This window comes from Pogona vitticeps, chromosome 3, assembly GCF_051106095.1.
Source record: "Pogona vitticeps strain Pit_001003342236 chromosome 3, PviZW2.1, whole genome shotgun sequence".
In the NCBI taxonomy this organism is placed as follows: Eukaryota; Metazoa; Chordata; class Lepidosauria; order Squamata; family Agamidae; genus Pogona; species Pogona vitticeps.
This window is the reverse complement of record NC_135785.1, coordinates 132,635,128-132,653,947: the sequence shown is the minus strand read 5'-3', so window position 1 is coordinate 132,653,947 and position 18,820 is coordinate 132,635,128. Positions and strand designations below refer to the sequence as shown.

General features: G+C 39.9%; 1 protein-coding gene across 4 annotated transcripts in view; it reads left to right on the top strand.

Annotated features, from left to right (window-relative positions):
- Positions 1-18,113, top strand: part of LOC140708050 (protocadherin-20-like) — a 54,129-nt gene extending 36,016 nt beyond the window's left edge. The window contains exons 1-3 of one of the 4 annotated variants that reach the window (XR_013543723.1): positions 13,806-14,863; positions 16,284-16,425; positions 17,414-18,113. The gene's annotated coding sequence lies outside the window, so the exon portion shown is untranslated. The other 3 variants (XR_013543724.1, XR_013543725.1, XR_013543726.1) reach the window with 3 other exon arrangements.
- Positions 18,114-18,820: the final 707 nt, after the last annotated feature.

The following is an 18,820-nucleotide window of genomic DNA, read 5'->3' as shown; positions in this document are numbered from 1 at the left end:
TATAAATCCTTCCAAGATATAATAAGCTTACCAATAAAAGAGGTCTGCAATGAAGTCCTACTAGAAGCTAAAATACCCAAGACATGGCTAGAGGCATATATCACGTTAATACCAAAAGAAGATATGGACTCCACACATATAAAAATTTTTAGACCAATATCACTGTTGAATGTGGACTATAAAATCTTTGCAGTAATTATAGCGGAAAGATTGAAAAAGTTTTTAATGGAGTTCATCCACTCAGACCAAAACGGATTTTTGCCAAAAAGATAACTAAGGTATAACCTAAGGATAATTTTGGACATATTAGAATATTATGAGGTACATTCAGAGAAGCAAATGGCATTAATCTTCTTGGATGCCCAAAAAGCCTTTGATAATGTGAACTGGCAATTTATGATACAGCAAATAAAAGCTATGGATTTTGGCAAAAACTTTACAAATGTAATTGAGGCAATCTACAATGAACAAATAGCTAAAGTAATTGTAAATGGTGAACTGACGGATAATATTAATATAAAAAAAGGCACAAGACAAGGATGTCCGCTCTCTCCATTGCTATTTATATTAACTCTGGAGGTATTAAATAGGAATGTGAGGAACGACCCAGAGATTAAAGGTACCAAAATAAAGGACGAGAGCTACAAGCTACAAGCATTTGCAGACGACTTGGTGTTCATATTGGAAGACCCGTTGGAAACAACATTGAGACTACTGGACAAAATCGATGAATTTGGGAAAGTAGCAGGATTGAAGATAAATAAAGAAAAAACTAAAGTTATAGTGAAAAACTTAACAGCCAAGCAAAAAAATCAACTCTCAAAGATGTCAGATTTACAAATAGTTAAAAAATTTAAGTACCTAGGAATATATTTAACTGCTAGATGTGTAACTATAAAATAAGATAATTATATGAAACTATTTAATCAAATAAAAATAGATCTAGAAAAATGGAAAAACTTACAACTATCACTATTAGGAAGAATTGCAACAATCAAAATGAACATTTTGCCAAAGCTACTTTTCTTGTTCCAAACAGTGCCAGTGAAAATAGAGAAGAAATATTTTGACGATCTAAACAAAGTGATACTACAATATATTTGGCAAGGGAAGAGAGCCAGAATCAAACTAAAAATGCTCCAAGAATCCAAGGAAAACGGAGGATTTGGTCTACCGGACTGGACCTTATATTACCAATCATCTGCTCTAACTTGGCTGAAAGAATGGATTAGCCTGAAAAACAAGAGACTTCTGTATTTAGAAGGACATGATCTACAGTTGGGTTGGCATGCCTTTTTATGGTATCAGAAAGCCAAATCTCATAGGTATTTTCAAAACCATTATATTAGAAACTCCCTGTATATAATATGGGAAAAAATAAAAATGAAAATGTACACGAAAATACCAGGATGGGTTTCACCCATAGAAGCATTTGTTCATCCCAACCTTTTGAATGTTAGAAAAATTTTGACTTATACAGATATTTTAGACAAAGATAGGCAATTAAAGCCAAAACAAGACCTTATAGACCAGGGGTTAGATGCATCGTGGTGGTCTATAATGCAAATACAATCAAGATATGAATGGGACCTAAAAATGTATGATTTTTATAAAGGACAGACAACTTTTGACCAAATATTGTTAATATCAGATGACAAATTAATTAGGAAAATATACAAATTCCTTCTAAATTGGAAAATGGAGGATGAACAGGTCAAAGAAATGATGGTTCAATGGGCAAAAAATTTTGGGTACAATATTGACTTAGAAAAATGGCAAGTGCTGTGGTCTAGAAACTATAAGATGACAATGGCAACATCTTATAAAGAGAATTTATACAAAATGTTTTATAGATGGCATTTACCTTCTGATAGATTGGCTAAGATGTACTCTAACAGGTCAAGTAAATGTTGGAAATGTCATAAAAAAACTGGAACCTATTATCGCCTCTGGTGGACTTGTGATAAAGCAAAAAAATTTGGTACAAAATACATATATGGCTTGTTAAAATAATCAAAAAACATGTAGATTTTAGGCCAGAGCTCTTTCTGTTAGGTATAATACCAGAAAGTGTTGATAGACAAAATGGAGTTCTCAGTTAATCAGACACTTCTGTGGGGTAGAACGGGCTGAGTGAATGCCATTAGCCAAATGGTTTTGACTTTTTTGTGAAACCTTTGGAGTCTTTTTCTGCTGCCTCTTATACCCTGGGAAGATTAGCTGGAAACATTGGGAAATACAAATGGCCTTTGGAACTTAGGCACACAATTCCTAGCTATCTCACCATCTTAGGTCAGATAGCTGAGTCTGTCCCAACAGGATAGTTGAGATTATCACTTATCTGGACAGGCTGGAGTGGCTGAGTGTTCAAGAAGCCCAAATGATGTCAAAGACTTGTTTGGCGAGAAATTTGGGGGCAAGAATGTTGTTCTGGAATAGGGCAACCACAGAGGGTAAGTGACCTCTCAAGATAGCTGCAGGCAGAGCAGAACAGAAGAATTCCTTCAGAAAATGGCAGTCTTGTATCCTCAGCCTTCCTTCTTCAGCTATGCGTTTTTAGCATTGTCCCTTCCAATCAGTGGTTGCACTTGGTCTTTAAAGAAACCAGTACGAATTTAATCCTGAACTGCCTCTGCATGCTTTCCTATCAATATAGAGCAACTGTGCCCTATTCCCATACAATGAAGAGGCAAGGTGTCCTCACAGGGCAAAGATAAAGGCTGCAGGCTTCAATTGCTCAGAGAAGACAGAAAGTGTAGCACCGAGCATAGCTCCCAGGGCTGATACTGACATGTATGGGATGGAAAGGATCATGGAAAGGATCTAGAAGTAACCTGAGCATCTCCAGCAGTGTATCGGAACAAGTGAAGATTGGCAATAAAATGCTGCAGGGTATCTGAAATGCCACATAAACCGAGCACTCCTGTTTAGAGCTCCAGGAGCCTTGTATTATTCTGTGGTTGGATGGGTAAAACTGGGGTGGAAAGAGAAGAGTTTGAAAGGAGGATGAAGAGAGCAAAGGGGAAAAGTCACCTTTCCCCTCTTTCATATTCCTTTGCTATGTAAGACTTCAGGTTTCACACTTTTAGCCACATGCCTGAGCACTTCTATGTGTTTTATTTTTACACAGCTCAGCAAAAGAGGTTCTCAGCATCCAGTTCTTAGGAGGTTTGCCAGCTTTAGCTACAGGCTTTACATCGTGTCTCTGAATGTCCAAAGTCTGCAGCCAAAGAATGTACAAAGTCTGTTTTGCCCCCAGGCCCCAGGGACTCCAACGGTTGTACATTCACCAGGTTCAGGGAAGAGCGACTGTGCCTGATCTCTGTGTTTACTGAATTCCGTCACTAAGTATGGAATCAACAAGGAAATTGCTTGGCTATACAGTGGTGCCTCGGTAGACAGTTACCCCGCATGACAGTTTTTTCGCTAGACATTGACTTTTTGCGATCGCTATAGCGATTCACAAAACAGTGATTCCTATGGGGGAAATTCGTTGGACAATGTTTGGTCCCTGCTTCGCAAACCAATTTTCGCTAGACAATGATTTTGACAGCTTCCTCCGCGCTAGCAAAACAGGTGTTTTCGGGACCTAAGTTTCGCAAGACAGCAATTTAAACAGCTGATCGGTGGTTCGCAAAGTGGCTTTCCTATGGCCGATCTTCGCTAGACAATGACAATTCTTCCCCATTGGAACGCATTAAACAGGTTTCAGTGCATTCCAATTCACTAGACAATGGTTTCGCTAAACAGCGATTTCAGTGGAACGGATTATCATCGTCTAGCGAGGCAGCACTGTAATGGTCACCAGGAGCTTTGTAAAGAAAAGGAAACAGAATTCCTTTCCTCTCAGGTTCTCCTAAGATGTCCCTGCGGTATGCAAGAAGCAGAATTTTAAAAACTTCATAGCTTAGATCTCCCAAGGCATGTTTCCCATCTCCAGGATGATGCATATAATTAATCGTATTTCTTCTTAAAGCCTGTTTGTTTAAGACTAGAGTTCAAACTAGCTCAGGATGGTTTAAGTGCTTCATAACATCACACAGCCTTATAGCTTAAACCTGCATGGTGTTATGCAGCATTTGAGGCAACGAAGAACAGCTTGAACTCCAGTCTGAAGCCAGCAAGATTTCAAATTGGTGATTAGAGTTACCACATTCTAATTCTGCAAGCCCAGGCAGACTAATTTGCATATTGTGCAAACTAATTTGCATTATAGGCAAACCCAACACTTGAATTATTTAATGGCTTATCCACCACTGTTCTAATCTTGGTGTCACATGTAAAGTAAACAGTGATGTAAAACCGCCAACTCAGTATAATACACCGCCCGCTAGCATGTGTCGACCAAACCATGACTCCAAAACAAAAAAGAAAAAAAGGATTTATTGACACTTTTCAAAAAGCCATTAGAAAATGCAAGGGGACTTGGTTTGTCAGATAATCCCAATTTTCACGTGAAATCTACTTTTCCATTAACAAAAAACTGTTGTAGCAACCATTATGGTTGATAAGCATGGAAATACACAGATTAGGGAATGCTGCCCTCAGCATGTTGGAAAATCTGAAAAATGGTATCTAAACCCTGCAAGCAGCACAGGCTGCATGATCTGTATTCCTGATTGTTCTGGTGCTTTGTCCATCCTATTATCCACCTCTCCTTGTTCTGCACATGGCCTTCGGAGTCCTAGAGTCCATAAAAGAACTCTCCTATATGGAAGTCCAAATCTGTCTTTCAAATAACACTGTAGGCATTAGAGATGGGGACAAATCAAAAAAATGACAATTCTTTTTTTTAAAAAAATATTCAACTACAACATAAACCAAAGCATGTTGTTGTTGTTATTGTTGTTGTTGTTGTTTAGTTGTTTAGTCATGTCCGACTCTTCGTGACCCCATGGATCAGAGCACGCCAGGCCCTCCTGTCTTCCACTGCCTTCCAAACAAAAGCATAAAATACATAAACCAAAATACAAATCAACTGTGTTTCCCACCACCATAATCAGGACCTCTTGCAGCAGTCTTCTTCTTCCTTTATCCTTTACAATTATCTATGTAATAATTGTTTTTATATTTATTTTTTGTACTGTTTTAGGCTGTTAGCCACCTAGAGTGGTCTTAACCAACCAGATAGGCAGGATATAAATAAATAAATAAAATAAAATAAAATAAAATAAAATAAAATAAATAATAATAATAATAATAATAATAATAATAATAATAATAATAATAATAATAATAATAATAATAATAATAATAATAATAATAATAATAATAATAATAATAATAATAATCTTTCTTCTTCTTCTTCCTTTATTGTTCTCTTCTCCAGAACTGCATTGATTCCTGATTTGGAGATTTCCTTTTTCCTCTTCTTAGCACATATTCAAGAAATCTGCCCAATATATCATAAAATTTATTCCTTTTCATCTTTCCTTTCTTAACCTTTAAATTACAAGTTAGCTTATCGTTTATAGCAACGTTCCATATTTCATTATACCATTTTTCCATTTGAAATTCAGATTTTGATTTCCAATTCCTAGCTATTATTAATCTGGCTGCTCTTAATAAATTGGTAATCAACTCTCTAGTCATTATATCATATTCCACATTCTCAAATATTGATAACAGAGCTATCTCAGGATTAAATTCTATATCTTTTCCACATATGCCATTTAATTCTTTAAAGATTAGTTTCCAAAATCTTTGTACTTTTTCACATTCCCATTACATATGAAAGTATGTACCAATTTCCTTCTCACATTTCCAACAGACATTCAGATAACTAGCGGCAATTTCATTTAATTTTGTTGGTTTTAAATACCATCTTAAGCCCAATTTTTTAAAAATTTCTCTTATTCTCACTGACATAAATCTCAAAACCCTCATTTTCCACATCTTCCTCCATTCTTCCTCATTTATTCTTTTTCTAAAATTTTGTTCCCATACTTTCAATCCTTCTTTCTCACTTTCTTCTTCTTCTAAGTGAAGCAGGAATCCATAAATTTTACTCACTGTACCCTTTACTGAATCAGTCATCTGAATATCTTCATATGATAATAAAAATTGTTCATACTTTGTGTATTCTCTACCTTTGTTATATTTCTTTACCCATTCATTAGTCCATCTTTCTAATTGCATATAATTCAACCATGAAATATTCTTATTCTGAAGGATTTGTTTCATTTGATCTTTCAATCTCATTTTATACAACCAGCCTTTCAATCTAATCGCCTTTTCTCTTTAAATAATTCCACATACACTTTAATATTGACAGGAAAATTCTCTATTTCAGTCATTAATCCTAGTGGAGAGTTAAATGGGCATAAATTCTTTCTATATTTATACCATATGTTTAACATTGTCTTTAAAAACGGGTTATTAATTTCATTTATTTTATATTTCTTGACTATACCAAATAGCTATTTTTCAATATCTACCTGTAATTGTGATGGTTACATTTTCCACCAAATTAACTTTTCTGGGTTATATATAATTTCTCCAATAAACCTTAATTGATTAGCCAAACAATCATTCTTTATATTTGGTAAACCTATACCACCTTTTTGTTGTTTTATACTAATACTTTTTATTTATTCTTGTTCTCTTCCCTTCATTACAATATTTGTTAATTATTCCTTGCCAAAATTTAAAATCATTCTCTGTTAACTGTATTGGTAACATTCTAAATAAAAAATTAATTTGTAGCAAAATTTTCATTTTTATCAGTGCAATCCTTCCAAACCAAGAAAGTTTTAAATTATTGTATTCCTGTAATTTCTTTTTAATTTCTTATTTTAATTTATTATAATTATGTTCCTTTATTTTTGAATGTCTTTTACTAAGTCTATACCTAAATATTTAATTGATTTACATATCTTAAAGTCATATTTATCAAGCAAACCTTTCATGTTCAAATTTATTATTATTAAACAACGTTACTTCAGATTTTTGCCAATTTACGCATAATCCAATTATTTTTCCAAATTTTTCCAAATGAGTTTTAATTCTACTTATACTTTCCAACAGATTTTTCACTGTCAATAGGAAATCATCAGCAAACAAATTAATCCTTATTTTATTATTTTCACCCATACCTTCAATTAAATTGTCATTCCTTATTACATTTGCTAGCATTTCAATAATCAAACAAAACAGAACTGGAGAAACAGAACTGGTTGTTATGGCTTTTTCGGGCTCTTTGGCCACGTTCTGAAGGTTGTTCTTCCTAACATTTCACCAGACTCTGTGGTGGGCATCTTCAGAGGACAGGAGCAGCCTTGGCCTAGAGTAATCTGTTCTGTCATCCCATCATTAACTATTACTGCGGAAGTATTCTCCACATAATATTGATCTATTATCCCCCTAAATTTCTTTCCAAAACCCCAGCCCTTTAAAAGAATCTTTGATGTTGGCCACTCTACACAATCAAATGCCTTGAAAATATCTTATGATAAAATACCTACCTTTGATTTATCTTTCTCTATATTATATATAATATTCAAAACCCTCCTAGTCAAATTTTCCATTTGTCTTCCCTTTAAAAACCCCTTTCTGATCCTCTTTAATATATTTTGTAATAAACGTGTTCATTCTATTTGCCAGTATTGCAGTGAATATCTTTGCATCTTGGTTTAATAGTGAAATAGGTCTATAAGAACTTGGGTCTGTTAAACCTTTATTAGGTTTTGGGATAAGAGTTATTAATGAATGTTTCAAAGAATCTGGTATTTTCTCTCCTTCCAGTATCTCATTGTAAAGTATTTTAACTTAGGGATCAGTATTGACTTAAAAGCTTTATAACATTCTGATCCGATTCCATCAATGTCTGGAGTTTTACCATTTTTTAGTTCTATAATATCTTCATCCGTTATCTCTTTTTCTAATTCTCTTTTATCATTCTCTAATAGTTTACTCTTAACATTTTCTTTAATATAATTTTCTATACCTTCTTTCAGTGTACTATTAGCTTTATATAAATTTTAATAGAATTCTTTAGACTACAAATCTTTCCTGTTTCATCTTTAATCACTCCAATTGTATTTTTTGATCTTTTAGTTTGAGCTATTCTAGCTAAAAACTTTGAATTTTTATTACTATATTCAAAAAAATCCTCTTCATATATATCAAATTCCTCTGGACCTTTTCTAACTCTACACTTTCTGTATAGAAATCTCTAATGATAATAATAGCTTGAATCTCTAATTAATTTTTTTATTATCTCTATAAAGTATTTACTTTCTAAATCTTTTAATGATTCTTCTTTTTAATGTTTTCTTCTCTCAAATTTTTTATTCTACAGGATTCTCTTATAGCAATTCCTCTCATAATTACTTTAATAGTGTCCCATAACACTCCTATTTTACTCCCATCTGCTTCATTACTTGACTATATTTTCAACCATTCTTTCTTAACTCTATACACTACATCTCTATGCTGAAAAATTTTGGAATCTATTCTCCATCTTCTAGCTTCTCTATAGTCCTTCCTAACTTCCATATCCATCACAATCAACACATGAACCATTATTTTTATCACATTAATATTTGTATCTACTACCTTTGAAATTAAATTTTGCGATATAAAGATAAAATCTATACTTGAATAATTATTATGTACAGAAGATAATACGTAAATCTTCTTTCAATTCTCTCCATATATCTTTTAAATCTGTAATTTTCAACATCTTGCTCAAAAGTGTACTTTTATTCAACTCATTTTTTTACATACAGATTTATCATGTACCTTATCCAAAATCATGTTAAAATCTCCTCCCATAATCACATATCCCTTTCTAACCTTCTCCATCTCTTTAATCACATTTCTATAAAATTCTCTTTGATTCATATGTGGTGCATAAATATTTACTAATGTATAACTGTCTTCCCCTATTTGACCCTGTATTATCAAATATCTACCATTTCTATCTTTTACTACTTCTTTTATTGCAAATTCACATTTTTTAGATATCAATGTCGCTACACCTTTGGATTTGGAAGTCCCAAATCCTTTTTCATAAATATGTATATTTTGTAATTTCAGTTCATTAACTCCATCCTTTGATTGATGAGTCTCTTGTAAATAAATAATGTCGGCCTTGTTTTTCTTCAGTAGTGATTCTATTCTCTTTCTTTCTGTTACAGACCCTAGGCCTTTCACATTTAAAGTAACTAAACTTATGTTTTTCTCCATAGTCTGACTTTTATTTGGTCCCGTTGTGTATCCCACAAAACAAAAACAAAAACACCCTAAGAAACCAAATTCACCTACATCTCTATCTAATCTTCTATCCCTAACATCCCTCTCTACATGTAAACTCTTTTCCTCCCTCCCATTTTCCCATGTCTCAATAAAGTTTGATGCGAGCTCTGGGAGGGAGGGAGATGCCACACACACCAGTCTGGGCCCCAGCCAAATCTTCATTCCTGTTTCACCCTACCCTATATTTTTATCATAACCCCAAAACAAACAAACAAAACAACCCAATGAAAAAAGACAGTGTTAATAAAAAGAAAAGGAAGAAAAAGGGAAAAGAAATAAAAACTACAGTGTTAAAAAAAGGAAGATAGAAAGAGTGGGGGGAGGGGGGAGTAGTCAAACATCCGATAACATCCAATGGTTTCTTCCAATCGAGATATCTTTCTCTTTCAAATTTCCACTCCTTGCACGCTTACTTACTTGTACCTTGGTCGCCTTCATCTTCTTGCCAAAGCCCCCTCACAGTCAGCAAATCCTTGCCTTCTTCAAAAGAGTAGATTTTGAAAACTACTTCATCCTTCCATATTTTTAAAAAGACAGGACGAACCCAGTTGCATTTTCTACCATTCTTGATTAGAATTGAAGTGACGGGTTTCATCGTTTTCCTCCACTGTATAGATTCATTCCTTAAAACCTGGTAGATCTGAACTGGGTTTGATCTATAAACTAGCCATTCTGGTTTTTCTTTAATGACCTTAAGAAATTGTTCTTTCTTGACATAGTTGAAAAATTTCAATATTACAGGTTTTGATCTCTTGCTTCTGGGATTCCAAACAAAATGTATTCTCTCTATATCTTCCTTTGCGAGATGTTGGGAAATCATAATAGAATTAATCAAGGCCACCACTTCCTGCTTAAGATCAGTTCCTTTTTTATGTTCAACATTCATTATTTTTATGTTGTTACATCTTGAGTTACCTTTCAGATAGATAACTTTCTTTTGCAAATCATCTGTCTTCTGTTGTTGCACCTTCATTTTCCCTTGGAAGTGTTCCAATTGTTGAACTCTGCCCTCTCAGCTTGCCTTCATGTTCTCCATTTCTCCCTGGATTGCTTTCAAGTCTTTTCCCATCTGTTGATTTTCTTTTATTAAAGAGTCCATTTTGGAGAAAACCTGTTCCAGTTTTGTATCAATTGGGCTCTCCTTTACACAAACAGCTAATTCCACATTTTTTCCCCAAGCTGGCTTCAGTAAGACTGCTCAAAGAGGTAGCCCCTCCCTCCTCCTTTCCCACAGCTTCCTGAATCTCTCTAGAAGCTTCTTTAGGAAGGGGCTCTTCCTCCACTTGTCTTAAACATTCAAGGCTATGATCTGATGGTTCTTCTGCTTCTCTTGTCCAACTTCTAGCTCTTTTATCTCTGTTTTTCCTCATAAGCAGAGCAAATATTCATAACACAAGAAGACAAGCCATCTTTAACAGTCTTTAACAGTTCTGTAGCTGTATAACTTCACTGGGATTCTTTCTGAGTGAAAACAAAAGTACATTCCTCAGATATGCAGCCAGTCTTTTGCAATTTAAAAAGCACTTCTATCTCGCTTGAAATTTTCACAAAGAATTTAAGCATGTTTACTCACATTTCCAGTAGGGGAAAAGGCATTTATCACCCTATTTACGTTCCACAGGGTGAGGAGACATCCTGCATCCCGCCCCAGCAGAAGTAACATCTCAATGACAATTTTTTTTATTCATGATTCATCAATGTTACCGAATCAATTAATATGAATTTATGAATATTCATCGACAAATCATTTTGTCAATTTGTCTTCAATTTAAAAGCCTATAAAACTGGCCACCAAACACCTAGAGACACTATATCTGCAGGGAAGCTTCTTCAGGCACTTTTCTACAAGTCCAGGACGTTTGGTGAACATTGGGTAACAGAACTCTGAGTTATATAGTTAAATGGTTACGGTACATAACTGTGCACTATGACTGTGTACATTTAAGGCAGTAGATTTAAACATGGAGAGGGAAGAGGTGCCCTTTGGAGTTTTCTAAGCAAAAGAGACAACCAGTGGACTCGTTTCGCCATTCAACTGAGCATCACGGCACTGCAGTTTGAGGACGAGAAAATGCAGAGAGAGACTCGGCCCATAGAAGAATATAGGCTCTTGCCTGAACTGGATGGCGTAGTGGAGGTTGATGGCTTCGAGAGGTCAATATGTCAGTGAACCTGCTCTAGGTTTTTATTCTGAACTTTACAAGAGCCATCCAAAGTAGGGAACCTTCTTGTCAAAAGGAGCTTAGCATCTCACACAGGAGTTTCAAAGTCTAAACTAAAACCCAGAGGAGATAGGCCACACCGCTGACCTTGAAGACACCAGCCTTCGCTGAAATGCCGCTGTGAGGGATAAACTACAAGTCTGGCTCTATCCTTCCTCCTTTTGTCCCACGATAGATTGAGTTCCAGTGGTTGATGAGAGGCTACGGAAGCATTAGTCACATCTGGCCTTAATTTTCAATGGATTATTTTCCCAGTCAGTATGAGGCAGACAAAATCTTTATTGAGCTATCAGTAGATGACTGCAATATGAAAATAGGATTAATGCACCAATTTAGGGCAGAATCCAAAATCCCAGATAGGCTTGCTGTAGAAGGTTTGGATTGGCCTTTAAGTCCCTTTTGCTGGCACAACTATCCTTCTGCCGGCCTAGCCCCCTGAGGCTGGCCTAACCCTCTGTGCGGGCTGATCCCCCATCTGATCAGTGGGGAGAAGGGCCAAAAGGGGGAGGGGAAGCGGAGGAGAAAGGGAGGGGGAGGGGAGGAGCTGAGTTACACCAAGCTCAAACTCCTCACCCTTATGCTGGCACAAGTCAGGCCAGGAAAAAAAATACTCCAAAGTAATTTCCAGCACATGGAACCCAATGGGAGCTTGCAAAATAATTAAGGCCCAATCCTCCCACCTCTCAGGGAGACACACTCAGCTGAGATTACGATACAGCACACCATCACCGGTATATATACCCCTCACTCAGATGTCAACATACGGGCCAGGGGACTCTTTCTCTCTGGCTTTGCAGCATACTGACTTTGGACTCACGAGGAGACACTTGAGTCGGGGTGGTGGTGGCAGCTCACTATGGGAAATGGCACTTTGCAACACAAAACACACAAAAGACCCACTCCAAAGCGTGTAAGTTCTCTTCTCTAATATCTGTCTGCCTCGCATGCTGCCTCGTATCCTAACAGGTAGAGACTTCAACCCCCAGAAATCCTGACCAGCAGAGGTGGTGGTGAAGGCTTCTGGAAGTTGTAGTCCAAGAATATCTGGAGGCCCAAGGTTGGAGACCACTGTACTAACAGGTAGAGCCACTAATCTGTCTGCCTCCTATCCTAAAAGGTAGAGCCATCCAGGAATGCAGCTGCAAGACACAAACACCCCAAAACCTGTGGCTTTCAGCTTCTAGAAAAGAAAACCCAGGTAAATGACGGGAGGAAAGCCATGAAATGTCAGTCTTGCCTTTCTCATGAGAGTACTTCTCACTAGCAACAAATAAGACTTGACTTATTCTCGTGCCTGTGTCTTCTAGGGCTGAAGTGAAGTTGTTGAGGGTGGGCAGAATTGCTACTCAAACTACCCTCCCAGACATTAACCAGGAGGCTGAGGGTGGGCAGGATTAGGGTTGGATGGATCCACGCAGCCCCCCAATCATGAGCCAGGAGGCGGAGGGAGTGGGTTTGAGCCAACCCGGCTGCCTAATCATGGGGGAAAGAGCCCAAGTTAAGTCCCTAAACATTACCCAACTAGAAAAGAAGACAGGAAGATGGACAGTGAAAGGTCAGACCCTGAGCTGTGTAGAGTTGTGTCAGAGGGACGAGAGCCCCCGTGATCCCTAACATGCCCAGCCTAGGAATGGTTGCCCAAAGTACAACTCTGCACAGCTCTGGTTGCTATATTTGCCACTGATGACGAGTTAGAAGGGAGGGAAAAGGGAATAAGACGAGGCCATCCCACGGAAGGAGTGTGGCATCGTGTGCAAGGAGGTAGCTAGGAGTAACGGGGTGGGTTTCTGCAAGAGAATCCTTGGGAAATGCTTGGGAATGTGAAAGACAGCTCTGCAGTTCCAAAAAAGTGGGGAGAGGGCAAGACAGATCACATCCTGCAGCAGCTTGCTTGCCTCGTGGCCCAAAGTAGGCATGGGCCACGTTGTCTCGCAACTGTACCTCCTGTGGATCCCGGCCCTGGGATGTTTCTCCCATCAAATTCAAAGCACACATGGGAAGTCATAGCTATAAGAGTCCCCACATCTGGGGGGATCTAGGGGGGCAAGTTATGTAGCACAGCACACACTAGCAAGGTCTTTGACACCTTTTCTGATTTGCGGAGCCGGCGACCCCCTACGTGCTGCAAAAGACAGAAAGACATATTCCCCACCCCAAAGGATCACTCGCTCTGTCACCATTCTGGTTTTCCTGTGTGCTTCATTATAGGGGCTGATGCATCCATGGAGGTCCTTAGGATACGGTGTCTGCAGGAATGGCAGGAGAGGATAGCCCCAATCAGCTGGAGTGGGGGAAACATAGTCATCAGCATCTGTATGAGTCCTCTTTGTTCCCTCCCATTTGCCACACATTAAACTTACCCAGCCACCAACCTCGGGCGGCAGGTCAGCTCTCTACCAAAGGAAGCAGACCAGATGCCTCCAGCACCTGGGCATCATGATCCGATCCAGGCATAGTGTCATTCACATAGGTGAAAGTTCCCTGGGCATTACCAGAGGCTGGGCTCCCCAAACCCCCTCCTCCGAAGGGGACCAAATGCTCTTCGCTTCAGGAAGATTCTCCCCAAAGGGGACAGAACAATGATTCTGCTGGAGAAGTGTCGAGAAACCCATCAGTCAAAAAGACTGCGTTCGGCCAGAGGGCTTGCCAAGTGCATCACCACACCGTCGTTTGCCTGTCTTCAGAGAGACCCTTGCCTCCCTGGTGCCAGCAGTGGGGGAGTTCAAAAGAGTTTAAAACTCAGTCCCTCTCCCTGACTCAGAGATGCCTAGTTTTGGTACCAGGAAAGCTGCCACTCTAACCACCTCTCAGAAAACAGGGCAGAGGAAAGACCAGAGAGTTTCTTGGAGCAAAAACACATTTTATTTTGAGCTCAAAAATCACAAACAGTCACAAATGCATTTTGTATGAATTCAAGTGTACCTACATGTTCAGCTCCCTTATAGCTAACAGCTACCTGTTTATATATTTTGGATGTCTTATTCATTTCACAGCTACAAAAAGAGTGGAGAAGAGAGAAAGAAGGCTCAGGCAATGAAGGAGCCATCCTGGCTGTGAAGAATGCTATCTATAAGCCTTGAAACTGGGGAGGAATTTTTTGGCTTCCCTTGGTGTGCTAATTAGGCACACCTGGTGACCTCCAGGAGCTGCTCTTCCAGGAGTTACCAATTAGTTGGCTTCAGAAAGGACTGCACCTGATTGGTTGGAAAGGCTGCAGGCTCTGATGGAGGGAGATGGGATATAAGGCCAGCCAGAGGGAATGGCTGAGCTCAGCAGTTCTGGGCAGCAGCTTTATTCTGGCTGGAACATGTCGTCCAGCTTGCTGTTATGAGGAACTCTGCTTGAGCACTGGAACCTTGTTACTCTGTGGGGAGAGCTGGGAGGTAAGAAGCTGTTATTGTTTTTGGTGGGAACAGCTCTTAGCTGCCTAAATCTCAGAATAGGTTTTGTCCTTAAGGTTGCTTTTGAGCCTGGATGTGCTTTTGCATCACCCTGGCTCAAAGTCTGACTAAAGTGGTCAGTGCATCCTCTCTGTAAGAGACTTCACTAATAGTGAACCTGGAAGAGTCTAGGAAAAAAAACAATTAAGCTGGGTTACTCTGGGGAATGCATTTCCCCTGAACGGTGTTGACTTTGCTCTTAGTCTTTGAGTATTGATTAGGCAGAAGACTTGTTCAGCTTCCTTTATTTCTGGTGGGCCCTTTTGATGGCCTTGCGTTTGCCTCCCATCCATTGGGGGCATCCCTAGCCGGTGCAATAAAAGGGCCTTTGACTCTCTCTGCATGCAAGGCTTAGTCTGAGCTGTAGGTGGCAGCAGAGCAGTTCTCTGTCTCTCTCTCTCTTTCTCTAGCCATGCCTTCTCTGGTTCTCAAGGTTGATGGTGTCTCTCTCTCTCTGTCTGCCTTTCCTCTTCCAAGGTAGAGTGAGGCGTGGACAGGGTGCTTTACCAGAGCTGCTGCCTATGGCAACTGGATGTGTCCCCCCAAGGCGGAGGCCAGGGCCCTTGTCTGTCCCACAGCCTCTTTTGTGAAGGGCCTGCAAGCCCCGCCCAGTGAAGCGAAAGCCTCGTCCTCCGCTCTCTCACTGCCCAAATCGCCCTGGGAGGATTCCCGCGAAGGCTGGTGCTGCTCTGCCCTGAGGCAGGGCTCAAGCCTGTTGCCGAGCAACCCTCTGGCATTCCCTGGCCTGCCGTGCTCTGGCGGAAGGGGCATCGGCAGCTGGATGGGCGCGGCAAGGCAGGTAGGTCGCTGCGCCTGGCGGGAGAGGGTGGTGACCCTTTGGACCGAGGGCTGGGCTCCTGGCCCCAGTCAGCGTAGGTTCTTGTTTCATTACCCCAGTGTCGGAGCACTCCGCAGTTTGCCAAAGACCAGGAGTGGGGAGGGGGGTGGAAGAAAATGCCAGCCCAGGGGCTGCCTTGTTGCCTGCCACCTCTTTCTGTCTCTCTTTTTCCCTTCAAAGGTCCCAGCTTGCTTGGGGGGGGGCATTGGGGGCGGGAGTCACCCTTGTAGAGTCTCTTCTAAACTGATCATTTCTGCAGGGCTTTTTGATCTTAAGTGTCTGGGTGGGAATAAAACCCCTTCATCTAAGGTATGATAAGGAAAAGATTGCACAGTTTTTGACTGCTTTCCTTTTCAGTTTTAGGTGTTAAGAGGTACATTTTCCCCCCATTTCATATTGTCCATATGAAGCAATACATGAAGATATATGTTGTTATGTTAACGGTGTACTTATTGTTTTGCATGTTATGTCTTGTCAGCTGCTGCATTGTCATTTTGGTTCATTTGGTGTGCATTGTGTTTTCAGACTTTTGAAGTACGTCTGTGCGCCGATGGTTGAATGAGCATAATGGGTAGCAAGGAAGAAACATGGCAGAAACGGGATGCCAAATGCTATGATTGTCTGGTTGAAATGAAAACTCTTGACTGAAAACTGTTGAATAAGTCAGGTAAACCTTAGAAGGAAGTATTTCTTTTCTTGTTCATTTTAAAGAAACTTATTTAAGGCACGTAAAATAAACAGATGTACAGCATTTTTTAAAAAAATTAAAACAAAATCAGTAGTGGGCAAAGTATCATTAAAGCAGTGGCAAAGGTAAACCTGTTCTTGCACAGTACGTCATTAAAAGCTGGTTGGAATTGGACTGTCTTCACAGTCTGTCCAGGAGCTATTAAGGGACGTGTGTCGCAAGGCCTTTTCCGTTCATAGCAAACCAGATGTGCCTGCCAAATGCCTCTCTAAGAGTGCAAGCGACTTTTCAGGTTCAGAGAAAGGGTGCATCTGAGCCGCCTTTACAGAGATAAAGAAACGTAGGATTGGACAATGTTATGACATTGTAAATTCTTTTTGAAAGTTCTCCACCTAATGTTGAGAACTGTAACACAGTGGTTGAGAACATGGTTATGAATAGGTGAAAACTAGTGTTCATCCATGTAAGGATCAAAGATTAGAAGAGTGTACACGGCATCACTTAGGTTACTTCAGAATAAAAAAAATAAAAGCAGCAGTCAAAAAGAGTGAATGAGAGAGTTTCGGGAGTTAAGATCAAAGCGTACAGTTGATTCAGGATTGTCAAATGGCCAAAATAAAGGTGCATTTCCCCACATTTACAGTATTCTCTTCTGACAGTTCTTTTCTTATGTAAAGAAGAAAGATCTTCTGTGCCAGATTTTAAATTTCTATTCTACATATCTCATTCTAATATTCTAATATTCTTGACTGATTTTTCATGGATGGAAATGTCAGGGTTCTAGTGCCTCCAGTGTGTTTTTCTGCTTAGAGCTGTGTTTCCAAATGCAAACTCTAACAATGCAGGTGTGTTGCCTTTAATGCTTTTGTGAACTTGCAGCAGAAGTATTTCAGTACAAAAGTACTTATTCCTGCAAAAAAAATCAGTGTTCTGACCATTGCAATTTTGTCTTCTTTTCTCCCTGCAGAACGTCGGAGATGTGCACTTTGCATTAGAAAGCTCAGTGAGCCATCAAATGCAAGCACATGAACTCTTGGTTGAAAGAACTGGAGTGACGGCATATAAAACAAAGTGGCTTCTGCATCTGTGGAAATGTCTCACTCCTGAGAGACATCCTAGACTATAGTGATCAGGAAACAAAGACTAAAGGTTTAGGTGATCACAGAACAAAGAGAAAGCAATTAACTTTAGAGAGAAGCAAGAAGTCAGTGGACATGTAGATGTCCGCCAGCGGAATTCTTTAGGCAAGGCCCTGAGAAGTCCCTTTTATGAACCTTAACAAGCTTACAGATTGTTGACAGAATTCAGATGGGACACTAGTTACCTCATGGCCACTCAGGATAGGCCGGAGAAATCCTTTGAAGTTACGCTCTAACTCTAAGGGAAAATAGGCAGAATGGGTGAGTCACCCCTCCCCGTCAGGAGCCGCTCTCACTATGCCAGGAGAGTGTACTCTGCACTGAAGAACAGACATCAGCTAGTGACCTGGAGGGGAGCGTTCCCACACTAGACCATGTGGAAGTGCTATATTTGCCAAACCTGAACTTGAAACATAGTCCAGCCATTCTTTTTTCTTTCAACCTGTGGCCAACGACCATTGGCAAAACGAGGGGAAAATGCCTCCTTATGAGAGACTTGAGTTGGCCCCCTTGATAGCAAAAGAAAAACAATAGAATACAGCTGGCATCAGGAAGGGATGTGTGTTGGGGAGGAAATGACCTGAGAGGGGAAAGACAGATGGTGTGGCAAGCACGGAATGACAGAACTTCCTCGGGGGATGGGGGAGAGAAGCAAACTTGTGGGGCGGGGGAGGAAATGGACAGGGCTTGGGTCATGGAGGGAATGACTGCAGAATGGGGGGTGGGGATCCACGCTCATGGTGGCCAGAAAAATATGGGGAGATAGACAGGGCTCGCGTCGAGGAGGGAGTGAGGGGAGGGGAGGGGGCAGAAATGCACTTGAGGTGGGCAGGAAAAGGCCATGGGCATTAGATGAGATGCGTCGAGGAGGGACTGACAAGAGAGCGGGGCGGGTGGGAGGGACCATGCTTGGGTTGGGCCAGAAAGGCAGGGTCGGGATAGAGGGGGCTTGAGGGGAGGAGAGAGAAGAGGGTTGAGGGTGAAGGGGGATTTGTGGTAGGCAGGGCACGCAGCGGGGAAGCAGAGGGGGCATTGCGGGAGGGTTTGTGAAAGGAAAGGGGTGGTCCTGGGAGTGGAGAGGGATGGACAAGAGGGGTTTATTTGCACAATAGAGATAAATGAGAAGAAAGGGATGTTATTTTCTTGGGTATATAAGGGGAAAGAGAAACAGTCTTTTTATGGGTGTGTTTCTACCCATTTAATGCACACTTCTGCTTAAAATAGTGTGCTGCACC